Raw genomic sequence first — 16,583 nt, forward strand, 5'->3', positions numbered from 1 at the left:
CAATTCCAGGTTCTTTACGGAAATATACCAGTAGTCCAGATACCCATTCCTCACCCTCACCACACAAGAAGATCAAAGCTTCACTCTAGGACCAAGCTCAAACAACAGAGAAGCAACAAGAACAACAACAACCAGCGATCGATGCAAAGCATCGAGCTATATACAGTCAGACCTCGCTTATCCGGTCCTCGTTTATCCGGATCCCTCGCCATCCGGAAGAAAATCGCTGGTTACCGATGTGCAGCATATGTTATGCATACAACATAACCGGACCTCGCGATCCGCATACCGGTGCATGATTTTGTGTACAAACTGGTTGAAATGTGTACAAAAAGCTTCGTCGTATCCGGTTGCATGTGCCTTGCAGAAGCTAGAATCAGGGAGTTGTACAGGCAAATGAGGTCCTTCATGCTGGGTGCACGTGGACAGCACTCAGTTGCATGCACTTGTCATTTTTCTCGCTTGTTTTACATACTGTGCACGCTAGTTGCACTGCATAGGACCCGTCTACATGTATGTACGATGTCACTGCTTTTGATATGCCACATGCATCATATACAGTATGTGTGTTCAGTTATCCGGTTCCCTCGCCTATCCGGGTATTTTTGTGGAAAACAGATGTGTGCGGGTAAGCGAGGTCTGACTGTACTACAAGACCTAGTAGCGTGCACGGCGCGGAGCGAGCGAGTAGCCAGCAAAGCATGAATAGTGATAGGTTTCACAACACTATTGATCGACAAGACACATCGCCGCCACGGCAAACACTTCATAAAGACACATGTATAAGCAGACGGAATACAATACAGATAATGACATTGTAGCAACACACGGACACGACACTAGCACCGAAGTAAGCATCAAGACGTAAATAGTGCAGCTCTGAAAAAGTAAAAACTACATTGACATGTACATTGGTGTGCCGAGTAGTATCATCCTTGATTACCCATCCAACCAAGATGTTATCAGGTCCCAGACGCCGAATGTGAAGTGCATCTAGCCTTGAACCTGTTGCACAAGGCACACACATATGACAAAAAATGACATCCACTCCGATTATTTCCAGAGGTCAATCATAACAGAACACAGAAATGAAACCACGGGCTCAACAAAGTAAACGCAAAGGAAATTAGTTAAAGTAATCCATGAAGTGCTATTTTAATTCCAGCGCTGACTGCAGTGTGGCGTCATGGCCCGATACCCGCTGAGCATAGACACAAACTCCATTTGACAGGGGCACGACATACTATTTTGGAATAAAGTCACAGGGGCGTAGCACCCGCTACGACTGGCACGACCATGGCCGCACCACTTTTCAAACAGTGTGGTCCGTCTGGAACGTGCAAGACCGTAATAAAAAAATCAGGATCCATCGATATTTGCATATGCGCATCAGACCTTTTTCTAGACTCGTACTCGTAGATCTGTTATGCATCTGCAGTCGTACTGAGTACTGTACTCGACTGCACACTGCGCCAGAAGTTCTCAGAACGCAGGATTTTGTGTCTTTTTTACAAAATTTTCCGGGGGGGGGGGGGCCAGCCCCCCCCCTCCAACACGGCCTTCCGCCGCACCGACCTTCGGTCGTACCACTTCCAAAACCCCTCCTACGCCCCTGAGTCATAAAGTACAGCACTCCAATGACATGACGGACACCTCGTGCAAATGCGTGGTCTGTTCATCCGGCCAACTCGGCCACGCATGAGAGTGTGTGCATGTACGCGCGCACGCAAGCGCGCGCGTGCACACACACCATGTATTCGGTGCGTATGGCGTACCTGTTGCGGAGATAATGAAGATGGAATCATTATCATGATGTTACATGACATTGTACATGTACATGTACATTGTATGTTTGAGTGTAAAGTAAATTTTATTTTATTACACATTTCTTCGACACAACTTACTCCACATCTTCGCATTTCTCATAATCCATCCACCTACACTCCGTCTCAGTTGAGGAAAAACTCTCCCAGGTATACACTAGTCACCACAGCCATGTGATGACATTGGGATGGGTCCCAAGCACGATTGCACTCTCCAGTTACAATATAATTTTGTCCAGATTATCTGTGAAGACAAAATGCAATGCATAGCGGCAATCGATGGATGAAGAGAGAGTTTGTAAATACACATATCTTTCCACTTGTTCAGGAGCTTACCTTTTGGAGTTCACATCGTTTACACGATCTCTTATGCTGTCTTGCACCTTGGCTTTGTTGACCATGGATACGCCATCCCAGAAGACATTCTACAGGAGCTACTAATGCAGAGCGTTTTTCACGCTCGATCTCGGCGATCTACCTCGTCACGCCAATAAAATCCTCCGTGACACTTGCTACAGTCACAAGAGACGTCTCAGTAAGGTAATGAGCACGACAACGCCGTCGAGATCAAGGACAAAGAGAAAACAAAACACTCACTGAAAACAGCAAAGAAGAAACGAAGAAATGTACACGATTCCTATATGTTGCCACTGACAACTGGTTCGGTGGAGACGACGCTACTTTTGTTTGTCCCCAGTGGGATCGTTGCTATGCGTATCCAAGGAACTGTGACGTCATCACTTAACAGCCCCATGGTGGACTTGCCGAGTGGGACGCTAGGTCCTGTGTTGGCGGAGGTAGTGGTTGTTTACGGGGTCTTCCCCGCGTGGGACGCTCCAGTTGTGCGCTACGTGGGATAATGTATAAAGGAGTGTGTTGCTTGATGCGTTCGCTCAGGTGCTGAACAGTCCTACCAACATACCGGCTAGCACAATTCCGGCATTCAAAGTTGTACATTACATGACTTAAATGATGGGTTTGTAGGACGTCCTTCAACACCGTGAACGAACGCATCGTTGTGTAGACGGGTATGAAGTGTACCGCATAGTAGGTTTGTTTGATGATCGCACGAACTTCACGACTCACATTGTCAGACTTCTTGCCCTTCCATGGTAAGCACAAAAAGACAGGACAACGAGCAGGCCCTATCAATTCATGTTTCGGCGTGGGGGCTGTAGACAACAGTTTTGCCAACATGTCGCCTGGGTATCCGTTTTTGGTGAAAACTGAACGGAGAAATTCGAGCTCACCACTGAGTTTACAAGGTGAACAGATCCGTTTGGCGCGATCCACGAGATTCTTTACTAAGTTGACTTTATAATTAGACGAACAGTACGAGTCATAGGAAATGTATTGTCCGGTGAATGTCGGTTTACGATACACCGATGTTACGCTACCAAATTCAGTTTTCTCAACAAGTACATCGAGGAAGGATAACTTGCTGGACTGCTCGTGCTCACATGTGAAGCGGAGGGAAGGGTGAAGGCTGTTGAGAGCACCAAGAAAGACTTCGCTGTCTTCTATGGAATCAAAGTATGTGCGGTTCAGCTCGTTCTGTTGATCGCAATTCTAAAACTATTGTCGCCTCGACGCCTATTTACATTATTCTTATTATTATTCTTATTATTTATTACAACATCTCAAGACTCGGCGGAAACACCGGCCAATGTTACGAGAGTGCAGGTGATTGCCAACCACGGCGATAAATAGAAATAAGGGGAGGGAAAAAGAAAGAGTAGCAAAACGAACAGCAACAACAACTCCGTAAAGAAAGATAATGTCAAATAAAAACAGTGAAAAACACAGAGACGCACTCTCTCTCTCTGTGTGTTTTCACTGTTTTTATTTGACATTATCTTTCTTTACGGAGTTGTTGTTGCTGTTCGTTTTGCTACTCTTTCTTTTTCCCTCCCCTTATTTCTATTTATCGCCGTGGTTGGCAATCACCTGCACTCTCGTAACATTGGCCGGTGTTTCCGCCGAGTCTTGAGATGTTGTAATAAATAATAATAATACTTCAAGTATTAATAATGTTGAATGATTAAAAATATAGACCAAACTGGTATTATATAGGGGGGTTCCACATACAAAACTGGCATAGCTGAGGTGATAACGCGGGAAAAGGAAAGTGTGAAGTACTGTTGATTATGACGCGCATTGGACATGCATGCAGCATCGGAAATTCGGCGCGGAAAATCAATCACATCCACCTTCACTGATGAGCTATGTATTAGCGAAACAGCTGTCTGAAGGAGTTTATCAATATCGTCTACGGAAGTGTCCTCGCAATGGTCAAGATTAACTTCATCCCAACAATGAATGACTACTAGTACCTGCAATAATGGTTTCATCTCTCACTACATGGATAATTAGGGGAGGGATTTGATACACCGACTATTCTGCCACTACCCTGCATCAAAGTTGGAATGGAGAGCAATCAATGGAGAAGCGATCATGTCTTATAGTGCTAAGAAGTAGTGGAGCTCGTGAGAGATAAGGTGGAAAACTTCAGATGCAGATCGACGATATGCATAATTTCCTGGAAGTTTGACAATGTGCAGACTTTCTTCCATTTTTGTCCCAAACCAAGAGCATTATATCCCTTGCTGAAGCATTATAATCAGCATTATGAGGCCGTTTTTGGAGCATTATGGTAAGCATTATACGAACATTTTCGGAGCATTATGATATCCGCTGGACCCTACTCAGTAGCCGAGGCTGGTTGGTAAAGTAACTCCAATTTCACTTCAAGGTACCAGTGCATCTAGTGTCTGCTTCTATCAAAGCAGCGTGCTGTCTATACTGGTTACCCCAGCAAGTGTAGGGTGTGCATAGATAACTGTCTTGGCCGTTTTATACCGATGTACTCCGTGTGGTGTAGACCAGGTGTGCATTGGTGGTCGATTCACATGGCTTCGCCAGTTGTGTGGATTAGACAGTTATCTGGAACAAGTCTTGATCTGTCTCATTCAGATCTTGTTCGCTGTCGTTGCAATGCTATGAGAAAATCTGTGGGTGCACATCCAGTGCATTTGCAGATTTGCGTGCTCCTCTTGCGACGGGCGTATACATGCCATGGTACATGGTGTGTGTGTGTGTGGGGGGGGGGGGTGCGTGTGTGTGTGTGTGTGGGGGGGGGGGGGTGTGTGTGTGTGTGTGTGTGTGTGTGTGTGTGTGTGTGTGTGTGTGTGTGTGTGTGTGTGTGTGTGTGTGTGTGTGTGTGTGTGTGGTACATGGTGTATGAGGGTGTGTATGTGTGTGTTTGTGTACTATGTGTATGTGTGTGTGTGTGTGTGTGTGTGTGTGTGTGTGTGTGTGTGCACCACCTTTGGTGTCAGGGTTCACATACTTTCTTTTTTTCCACAAAGGACGAAACAGTTCTGTCTGAAAATTGAGTATTAATTTTTTTATCAAGAGTACAGTTTATGTACTCTTGTTTTTAGCAGACTCGCGGAGGACGTTCAGGTTGGTTGTAACTCTGAGTTTCATGCCGCTAGGCAATCATCAGACAACTGATACTCGGGTCTACCCAACAGTATGCTTATAAACACATAGGGCCACAAGCATAAACAAATTTAGCGCTAAATCTGGTGTGAGGTATGGGGAGAAAGCCAGCGTCTTCGCAGCTCCTGGTTGTTGATATGCTGCAGCTGTTGATCGAGCCGGGACACACCCAGAATGAACCTGAGAGAGCGGTGGTGGAAGTTGTTGATGGCAACCATGCCTCTCTTCAGCGGAGTCCAGCACTCTCAGGCATAGAGCAATGTGGACAGAACGTGAACATCGTAAAGATGGCGCTTGGTGGCGATGGAAAGGTTTCGGTCAAGAAAGACGCGGCGCATAAAGTCGAAAGCTGCCGCTGTCTTACCGAGTCTTCTGGCCACATCTGCAGATGAGCGGGTGTCAGCAGATATCACAGAGCCAAGATACATACAGGAATTGACACTTTCGATCTCCTCCGGACCAACAAAGAGCGGAAGGCGGTCAGCACATGATAAATTTGCACCAACGGCCATGAACTGGGTCTTCGCTGTACTCAGAGTCAAGCCGAAGGAATAAGCAACCGTTGCCAACGTTGCTGAACAGCTCCAAAGCCAGTTGAGCTGACTCACGGGATGGTGCAAGTAGCGCTGCATCATCCGCAACCTCCAGGTCGTTGACCGATGTCGTGCCAGTTTGACGGGTTCGCTTGGGAAATAGATTGTCATTTCCATGGATTGAAGATATCAAGGACACATCGTTAACACCAGCTGCTGCTTCTATAGCTGTACGCCATGCTTCCAACACAAGACCAAAGCACAGGACAACAGTGGGGCCACAACGCACCCTTGCCGCAAACCATCCTCGACTGAGATGCTCCCAGACACATCACCATCAACCGGAACAGCAGCCTGCATGCCTGAATGGAAACCGTCAATCAGCTGGATGAGTGACCCAGGTGCACCATACACACACACGCGCACACACACACACGCACACACACACACACACACACACACACATACACACACACCACACACACACATACACACACACACACACACACCTTGACCTTGACATACAGCTGCCGTTAAATGGCCAAGCTGCCCTCATGAGGAGGGGAACAAACGGCGTCGCAACAGAACATCCGGCCTCATGCCATTGCAGATCCTGCGATATCTCTCACCGCACACACAGCAGAATTTGAACTCAAGACGCTCCCTCGCTGTTGGTCGCTTGCCACGCTCGGAATTGAGCCGTTTAAATCCACCAGTGGAATGAGCAACAATGTTGGTGTTTAAGCACTAGGCGAGGTGCAGGATCGACAGAGTCCGATTGGCTGTAGGGAGGAACCTGCGAGAGGGCACTTATGTACCTTCAGCCCACCAACACTCTTGAACCATCTACCACAACGACTTTACGTTGACACGACTTTGCACCAGGCTGTTGGCTGACAGGAAGTTGACGGGCCGCGCTGCGCTTACGAAGTATTAGTTATGGCGCTTGTACCCAGACGCACTAAGAATCAGATAGCGGTCGCAAACACTGCAGTGCACAGTTGACTTAGAGTGAGAGAAGTATTAGTTAGACGGTGGTGGTGGAGGCACAACATCAACGACACTCGATCTCCACAAAGGTCGATCCTGGGCTGTAGCAAACCATGGTGTATCCAAGGAGCGTAGGTCGCGATGAACACGGTCCTTGAGCCGAAGACACACACACACACACACACACACACACACACACACACACACACACACACACACACACACACACACACACACACACACACACTCACACACACACACACACACACACACACGCACACACACATACGCGCCTACGCCTGCACTCAGACACATGCATAAGCCCAAACATACACACTCACACGAACACAATCACACACACACCTGGTCCTGGTCCTGGTAAACACTGCCATTACAGTCACGTGTCCCCTTACGGGGCCGACAATATAGAACGACGAGCGGGACCATGTTCGAGAGAGCCATCTCCAGCAGCTATGGATCTGGCTTATCATCGGAAACACACACATACACACACATACACACACACACATAATATACACACGCACACACACACACTGACACGTACGCACACACGCACACACTAACACGTACACACACCCTATACCAATACTGTACCACCTTTGACACTTTTGTACAGCGATCGTTATTTTATCACTTTTGTACAGCGATCGTTATTTTATCACTTTTGTACAGCGATCGTTATTTTATCACTTTTGTACAGCGATCGTTATTTTATCACTTTTGTACAGCGATCGTTATTTTATCACTTTTGTACAGCGATCGTTATTTTATCACTTTTGTACAGCGATCGTTATTTTATCACTTTATTCGACGTCTCAACCACAGACGTCCAGACCCCGGAGGCGCTGTACGCAATGAATGATGCAAAACGAAGCTGATCCGTGTATGACAATGAGTGATTCCTGCAATAAATATTTATTTATATTAGCAGTGCTTGGAGGTGAGATGATGGAGGAGGACCTCGAGTTACCAGCGTCTCTCCTGAAGGCGCAGACACGACTGCGTGATGCAGTCAAGGATCGTGGTGTGCAGATCAGCGGCGGTTTAGGAACAGATAGGGAAATAGCTTTGAGCGAGCTCTTTGTCAATCTTACTCTGCTGACGAAGGATGAAGTAGAAACACTTTTCAAGAGCGAGTCGTTCTTTTCCTCCGAATCTGAAAGAGCACGCCAGCTAGCAGCTCCGGATCGGACGTCCGCAAAGACACGTGGCATTGAGCTTAGCGAGATCTTCTCTCACACAGGTAGCGATAGTGCAAAGGACCAAGCAGGTGCCAGCACAGTAGTTGATACCGAATGTGGACTGCTGGCTCGTGCCGCTAGCAACGTGTCCATTGGAGTGAAAAAGAATAACGTGCTGGCGTTTGGCAGTGCGGGCAGTGGCAAATCTACAATCTTCCTTCTAATGCTGGAATACCTGTGGGCTATGGATTCGCTGTGGAAGGAGAAGATTGATCTTGTCTTGGCTGTTGAACTACGACGTTCTAAAGTGCGAGCTGCAACTAGCCTGTATAAGCTTCTGGCGCAAAGGTTCGCTAGTTTGAACATGAAGAAAGACGAGCTGTTGGAGATGGAAAGTTACTTTTGCCGCCATCCATCACGTCTCTGTGTTGTACTTGACGGAATCGATGAATGCAGCCTGGAGAACTGCAGTGTGTACATGCAAGACATGCTGTTGAGAAGGAGCAATGTCGATATGCATGTTGTGGTCACATCTCGACCATGCGCCGATGCGTACAAGTTAAGTCAATGTGGAAAGTACCATCAACAACTGGAGGTTATCGGATTCTCGCAAGAGAACGTGAAGACGTACGTGAGAAAAGTGGTGGGCGGAAAACAAGCGGAGGAGATGCTGGAGAAGCTGCATGCACAGCCGGACATGCTAGCATTGATGGGAACTCCATTATTTGCTGCTCTGGCATGTGAGCTGTACCACAGCGGACGTGGCTTGGCGAAATCCAGCACGGCATTATACGAGTCGCTACTTCTACGTGTGTTGGAGCGGAAGGCAGGGAAGTCGTTAAAGTCTTTCGCCGAGGCGGATTCACGGGAGATGGAGTTGCTGTACGAGGTCTCCCGCTTTGCACTTGCAATGTTGTCAGTGCAAAAGGCCGTATTCAGCGAGTCGGAAGTGAAAAGCGCTGGTCTAAGTGATGCCGCTCTTCAGCTTGGACTCCTTATTGCTTACAAAGACGGCAGCTCGACTGATAACCGACAGTACCGCTTCGCTCACCTGTCCCTACAGGAGTTCATGTCGGCATGGTATCTGTCATGTGAAATGCTGAAGGACGAGCATGACGCGGCATGGCTGGTGAAGAGAGTCGGTCATTACAGTGGTCACATGACAATGTTCTGGCGCTTTGTCATTACACTGTTACCGCACAAGCCCTCGTTCGTCATCATGGAGCATCTCTGGCGGCTAATCTGTGAGAAGCGTACGTCATCGACATCGGACACTGCCGACTCTCGTCTTGTGGCTGACATTGTCAGCTACTCCCATCGCAAGACTGCACGTCCGGGTCTTGAAAGGATGCAGTCCACACTTTGTGCAACGCTAACGTATGAGAAAATGAAAGAACTGGCCGACAAGCTGCTGGAGGAGACGTGCGGTGAGGGCAACGGCTGCCAACGTGTCGAGAGCGCCTTGCCACGGGGGAGAGAGTTGACGGATGAACTATTTCTGTCAACTCTCATCGATGTGTGGAAGAAGGATGCAGTGGATCCCAACACGGAAGTATTCCTCACTGCTGTGCGCACGTCAATCCCGTCGCAGCATTACAATGCGAGCGTGTGATGCGTCCACTCGCCAAGATGCCCATCCCATCATCCACCGAGGACGCTACTGCTACAGCTACTGCTTTGCCTGCAGTTCGTCCAGCGGAGTCGACTGAGGAACGGCGCTACCTGGTTCATCTTCTGGTGGCTCATCATGAACACTGCCAGTATCAAGGTGCGTCCTGTGATGGTCATTGTTCATTCTTTCCACAAGTGTTTCACAAAGGCATTCGCTTTCGTTCTGTAAGCCTATCTCTTTTTGATTGTGTATCTATTGGGCACTTTCTCAGCACACATTATTGCTTTGATAGCAGTACCATTGATCTCTGTTATTCTAACTGTGGAAATGCTGGTCTGCGAAGCGTTGCTGCTGGTCTGTCGCACTGCAAGGGTGTACGCACGCTAGATCTTGCCTGGAATGCATGTGACGATGGCAGTATACTGTCGTCCATCATTCAGTCTTTGTCAGGCAGTCTAGAGGATGTCTATGTGAATAGGAATCATGTAGGTAGTGATGGTTTTGTATCAGTGTGTAAAGCATTGTCTACTTGTTCTAAGCTGAGTGTAGCCAATGTTGGCGACCCATTCCCTCACTTTGGTGTTGTCCCTCTGTCATGTGTTAGTGAAGTTGTTGAGTCATGCCCTAACCTGTGTGTGCTGTATGCATGGAGGTTTGGTTTCCAGTATGATGATGATTGTTTGGAAAGGTTTGTCAGAGCTGTTCAGTCTCAGGCTGTGTTGCGTACACTATTGGTTACACAGTGTCTTGAGAATGCCAGACTGTTGTCCCGGCTTGAGCAGCTTGTCCGTGACCCTACCTGTACCCTGTCTACAATCTCCTTATGGCGATGACTGTGTTTGTAGTATGTGTACATTATGTGAGTGTGTAGATGGTTAGTTTGCTGATTTGTCTCTTGAGCACAGACCGGCAGCAGCAGCAAAGCCTAGACCAGTCCTTTTTTCTACCTATCTAATGTACATAGAGAAGACACTACTGTCGTCAAACTTGAATTTTCATTTTTCTATTAATTGAAATATTTTCCATGTCTGTGTTCCGCTCTCATAGTACCACCACTGTAGAGAATACTTTGCTTTCTCTCAGTAGCTCTGTATATTTTCATTATTTGACCCCGAGCGTGTCTGTGGGTTTGCTTGAGTCTTTTTGCTGTTTATGATCTTGTACCTGGTTAACTAATCACAGTTGTAATATTATAACTTAGTCCCAATCCCAGACCTGCGCCTACTAGTACCCTCCTGACAATCAAATGTGCTGAGCCCGTCTTTGATATTGGGTGGTCCAGGACTGTGTGTGTGTGTGTGTGTGTGTGTGTGTGTGTGTGTGTGTGTGTGTGTGTGTGCAGGCGCGCGTGTGTGTGTGTGTGTGTACGGGCGTGTGGGCTTGTGTGTTGTCGTGTGTCCATTGGCTCTGGGTTCTCAGTACATGTACTCAGTTGCGGCGCGCGTCTGGTTCAAGAAGTGACTCGAATTTCACTTCCATAATAATATCAGTGCATCTGGTGTCTTCTTCTAGCAGCATGCTGTCTGTACTGTTTATGCCAGCAGTACATGTGCGGTGTACATAGCCATACTATAGCCTGCATAGGTACCTGCCTTGGCTGTACTACATGCACATGTATTCCCAATGACTATGTACTCCATGCTGTGTAGACAATGTACTCCATGCTGTGTAGACAATGTACTCCATGCTGTGTAGACAATGTACTCCATGCTGTGTAGACAATGTACTCCATGCTGTGTAGACAATGTACTCCATGCTGTGTAGACAATGTACTCCATGCTGTGTAGACAATGTACTCCATGCTGTGTAGACAATGTACTCCATGCTGTGTAGACAATGACTATTTATACCATGGTACGGTACGGAGGGCCTGTTTTCAGCCAATCAGCGCTCGTCTAGCCATGGTTATATTGGCCAGTATAAATCCCGCGCGGGATTTATATAGAATATAAATCCCGGTGCACGGTACGTACGCTAGGGCACTGCCACCGTACATGTTCACTGCCTGAAAGGCAGTGAACTTACTTGTACGGCGACAGTACTCCAGCGCACGGACCATACATAAACAGACACAACGGACACCACATGCACGTGTACACTCCACACAGAACGGCACACTGACGAGGAACAGTACACAATGGAAAAGAAGAATGACCTGGAATTCGTCTACAGAGTATTCTGTTATACTGAATCTGAGGATAAAGAACGTCGAATAACCACGAAGTATCCCGAATGGGTCAGCAATGTACATTGTACTTCGAAGAGTTGAAGATCATCAACAGACTGTCTCCTTCGTAAATAAGTTTAGAATACCAGTGTACATGTACTTCAACCCGATTGGAAAAGGCTACAATAGATTGGATTGAAATGTGATACAAAACAGTGCATGCAAATGCATCTACTTGCAAGCAAAACTGATTATAAGATGCCGCATGTGAAAATCAGCACTGTACCATAATTATAGTAACACTTACTCCCAAAGAGTCTGTAATCTAACTAGTGACGGTAGTTTGATTCAACGACAAACTCCAGCACCGCAGCAATTCAGTCGACTTCCGCACCGCTCACGACTCAAGACAAGATCATGAAGATGCTACAATATGCACTGGTACTGAAAGGAAATCTTATGCCAAACATCCACGGAGGAATCTCCTTCTGACCTTGCTCGACCATTCTTTCAACTGACAACTGATAGCCATCAGAAGATGTTCATGTACTGCATGATGTAGGAGATCTCCAAATAGGTTCGTTGTTCTGGAAATGCGTAGGGGTACCTGGCATAAGTAGGATATGACCCTCGTAGTCGGGTTATACCGTACCCTCATATAAATCCCTCCTGCTATCGCAGTCGGGATTTATATTCAGCCGGTATAACCCTCTGACTCGGGTTATATCCTCTACGTACTCCATGCTGTGTAGACAATGTACTGATGTAGACTAGGGGTGAATTGAGGGTTGATTCACATGGCTTTCATAGTTGTGTGGGCAGCTATCTGACATCTTCAGTTTTTGGTTCATTCAGTCATATATTTCAGATCTTGACCCTTACCATTGCAATGATCCAATCTACATTGTATGGGTGTATGCAATTTTTCCTGATTGCGACCGTCGTACATGATTGTGCAATGGTTTGTGTATGTTGGGGGGGGGGGGGGGGGGGGGGAGGAGTGGAGCCACTGGAGGTGCGTTTGTGTGTGGGGGGTAGGTGTGTGTTGGAGGGGGGGGGGGATGGAGGTGTACATGTATCACGGTGGGTTGGGGGGGGGGGGGGGGTAGGCACCGGCGGATTATGCCGGCATAATTTGGTGGTTGAAAATTTGGAGCATAATTTGGCATCCTCTCGGAGGTAGGAGCATAACTACACGATTATACCACAGTTGTAGTTTGTAGGCTATACAATTGTGTACAATGCACCTGATCAGTGCTGGTGGTCTGCATGGTAAAGGGTTCGGAGGTCATGCAGATAGTGTTTTCAATGAAAAGCAGGGTAGAACTTGATCATGGCAATACAGTCACGGTATTGTATGCTAGAACTCGTCTTCTTCAAAGTTCTTTCTCACACTGACACAGCACATGTGGCAGAAGATGTGAGTGAATCAGCCTTCATCAGGTATCCCGTAGCGGACGAGATAGTGGCAGGTAGTCCGCAAAACTCCGTGTACATGTACATGTACATTACATTTGTACATTATGCATGTTACGAAGTCATGCCCTCTGGATTTTAGCAGTCATGACATGACTGCAGGCTATCGATATTGCTCGAAATTGATGTATAGTTGATGTTCGGTCATGATGGAAGGAGAAGTGGAGCTACGGGAGAGATGAGCTGATTATTCGCAGGGTGAGGGCGACATCGGTTGGAGGAGTATGATGATTATGAAGACCGTGAGTTGAACATGATAATTTTCAAAGGTAACTCAAACTAATTTGGCAATGAAATAATATTTTTACTGAAGTACAAAAGAAATCAAGTGATGAATAGAAGAAGTAATGTTTTCTCCTTTCCATGTTGATCTCTAACATGCATGGACACCTTGGGGATACTCATGTACATGTATTTTGTTGTACTTATGGCCACTTGCAACTTGCAAGTACGAAAAAGGCACAATTTTCCGAACTTTGAGGCTCCATAAGTACAACAAAGTGAATATAATATCCCCGGGTGCCAAAGCATAATATGAGGATTTTACGAGCATAATGCGAGAATCCATGAAAGCATAATTCCATGATTTCGCGAGCATAATCCGCCAGAGCCTGGGGGGGGGGGGGGGGGGGGGGAGAGGGTGTGTGTGGATGTGTCACGTGTATTATTATTATTATTATTATTATTATTATTATGAAATGACCCAAAGGCAATGTGCCTATCGAGGGGTTCATTTGATTGAAAGAACAGTAGATGTAGATGTATGACAAAGACAAGTAGGGATTGATGAGGAGAGAAATGGGGAAAATCAACTGCAAGGTGGCGTATGGGGGGGGGGGGGGCGTTCATGCATAAGCAGTTCCAGATGTCGCAAGTCTGGATGAGGTTTTTGGTGATAGCCGGCCTCATCCAAGAAGTGTCACACAATTTCGTTGGCAGTTCGTGATGGTGACAACGTGCCCTAAATTATAGGTGCATGTACCTATGGATGTTGGCGATCCAACGCTGTTATACACACTAACCTATAGGTGTTTATCTGTAATATCATCTGAAAAACTATTATCCGGGAACGAGCGAGACTGCTTCGACTCCAGATTTTACGCAGTTGCAAGAGCCGTGGGGACACAGCAGCCAGCAGCTACTACGGAGGATTAGCAAGACGAAATTCGCGTTCGCGTTCGCACTCCAAGGAAAGTCGAACTCGGTGACGGAATTCGCGTTATGAGAAGGATTAGCAAACAGAATTCGCACATGCATGACGTTGGCACGATGTACAGGTACAGCGTGGTAAATTTATGACTGCTCTGACACGAATCCGCGATTCGTGTTCCGACTACTTTTCCGAACGAAAACTGCGAAAGTTCGCAATCCAGTTCGCGACCTGAAAAATGTTTGCGAACGCGAACACGAATTTCGTCTTGCTAATCCTCCGTACTGTCTGTATTGTCGTATTGAGGGCGACACGGACCTAACTGTGCAGGTCACAGAGCCACGCAAAACTACAGCACGCTGTCAAACCCCACAACCAACCTATCACAGAATCAGGAAATCAAACTACTCAGCTCCGTAGCTTCTTCTGCAACTCAAGTCCTTTCCTAATGCAGTAATGGGTGTCAAGTACACTGTACATCCATCACTTGGCATTAGGTCTGAAAACGACTGTGGACAGTTTCACATCGTGGAAAACCGGAAGGGTCTGAGCGTAGACGTCTAGACCTACATTTGTACATGAAAATACATCATTGTACTTGTACTGTAAGTTGTAGGGACCACCTTGTGAGCTGATTTCTGAAATACAATAATCATGATACTACGGAGCATCAGCAAATCGAATTTTCGATTTGATTATTCGAATGGCAAAGAGAAAATCAGACCGAAAATTCGAATGAAAAAGAGGTTCAGCATGTAGCGCAGTCCAGTATTTTCGAATCGAGTTCTCTAGCCTGAGCAGTCATGGTAGTTGAGGACTGGGATTTTGAGATGTGCAATGGCTGCGTTTGTTGCAGAGCAAGTCGATTTGTTGGATTCGCTTCTCTTCCTTGAGTTCACTGAAGGTCACCTGGACAGAACGGAGTTGCTGCTGTTTCTCATTGCCGTTGAGGATGACGCGAAGCGGCGGATGCTTCATCCGATTCAGGCTATTGGCGATAGGATCTCTCTTGGAGACCCCTTGAAAAGGCGGATCTCGGCCGAGCTCCTCCGCTATCCCCTGCCCTTGCATATCAGGAGACCCGCGGACGAATAGCTGAGGCCGGGTGGGCCCAACATTGCCTCAGCAGAATGAGATCCATGGTGAGGTCGAACCTCAAATATTTGGCACACTTTGAGTTGCCCTCTCCCTGCGGGGAACTCACCATAGACGCAGATGCCGAGGCAACGCCAGCAGGGTGACTGGGAGCAGGAGGCATATCGCGGGGCTGGTAGTTGGTGAAAAAAGCCACGGTTCCAGGATCTTGAAATGAAACAAAAAGCACACTTGACAAACCTACATGCGCAAGTATGAGTAGTGAGGTTTAGTCCCACGTAACCCGTGGGTACTTTACGTGGGTGTACCACGTGATACTCAGTGACCCACGTACAGACGTTTTCTGATTCACGACATACCGTGTATGGAGGCTCACCCACGTTCCACCAGAACGTGGGTGAAAATCAGAATGGAGCGCATTGTGCGAGCTGTGAGGGTGCTCAGCTGAAGAAGTTTTCCGAAGCACGAAATCAAAATATTGGATGAGCTTCTTAGGCCGGGGTAGCTTCGTCTTTGACCAGGTTTTGGCCTTTAGCTTCATGCTTTTGTTTGTTCCGTGTGACTAAACACAACATTGCAACGTGGGTGCCCTTCATCCACTTTAAGTGGATCACCCACGTCCGCGTTTCCGTTACGTGGGAACTAAACCTCCCTAGTACTCGTACTAGTGCGCCGTGTACATGGTGTACTAGAGCACGCGCGGAGCATTCGAAAAGTATTCGAAAAGTATTTTCTCTTTGCGGGCATTTTTCAGTCGAACAAAGCCCTAGTTTCGACTGATTGAGTGCTTTTGCCGTTTTGGTGACGATTCTCGAATTTCAATCGAAAATTCGATTTGCTGATGCTCCGTATTACTGGTAATAATAATTATGAAGAAGTGGGACGATGGAGGAGGACCGCGAACGACCAGCGTCTCTCTTGAAGGCGCAGAAGCGTTTTCGCGATGCAGTCAAGGATCGTGGTGTACAAATCAGCGGAGGGTTAGGAACAGATAGGGAAATAGCTTTGAGCGAGCTCTTTTTCAATCTTAC

General features: G+C 47.1%; 1 long non-coding RNA gene across 1 annotated transcript; it reads right to left on the reverse strand.

Annotated features, from left to right (window-relative positions):
* Positions 1–652: 652 nt before the first annotated feature.
* Positions 653–2,514, reverse strand: LOC135828213 (uncharacterized). The gene is made up of 3 exons (XR_010555590.1): positions 2,160–2,514; positions 1,905–2,067; positions 653–1,005 (listed from the first exon to the last, which is right to left on the reverse strand). It is a non-coding gene; the product is annotated as an uncharacterized LOC135828213 (long non-coding RNA).
* Positions 2,515–16,583: the final 14,069 nt, after the last annotated feature.

The sequence above is a fragment of the Sycon ciliatum genome, chromosome 12 (assembly GCF_964019385.1).
Source record: "Sycon ciliatum chromosome 12, ocSycCili1.1, whole genome shotgun sequence".
In the NCBI taxonomy this organism is placed as follows: Eukaryota; Metazoa; Porifera; class Calcarea; order Leucosolenida; family Sycettidae; genus Sycon; species Sycon ciliatum.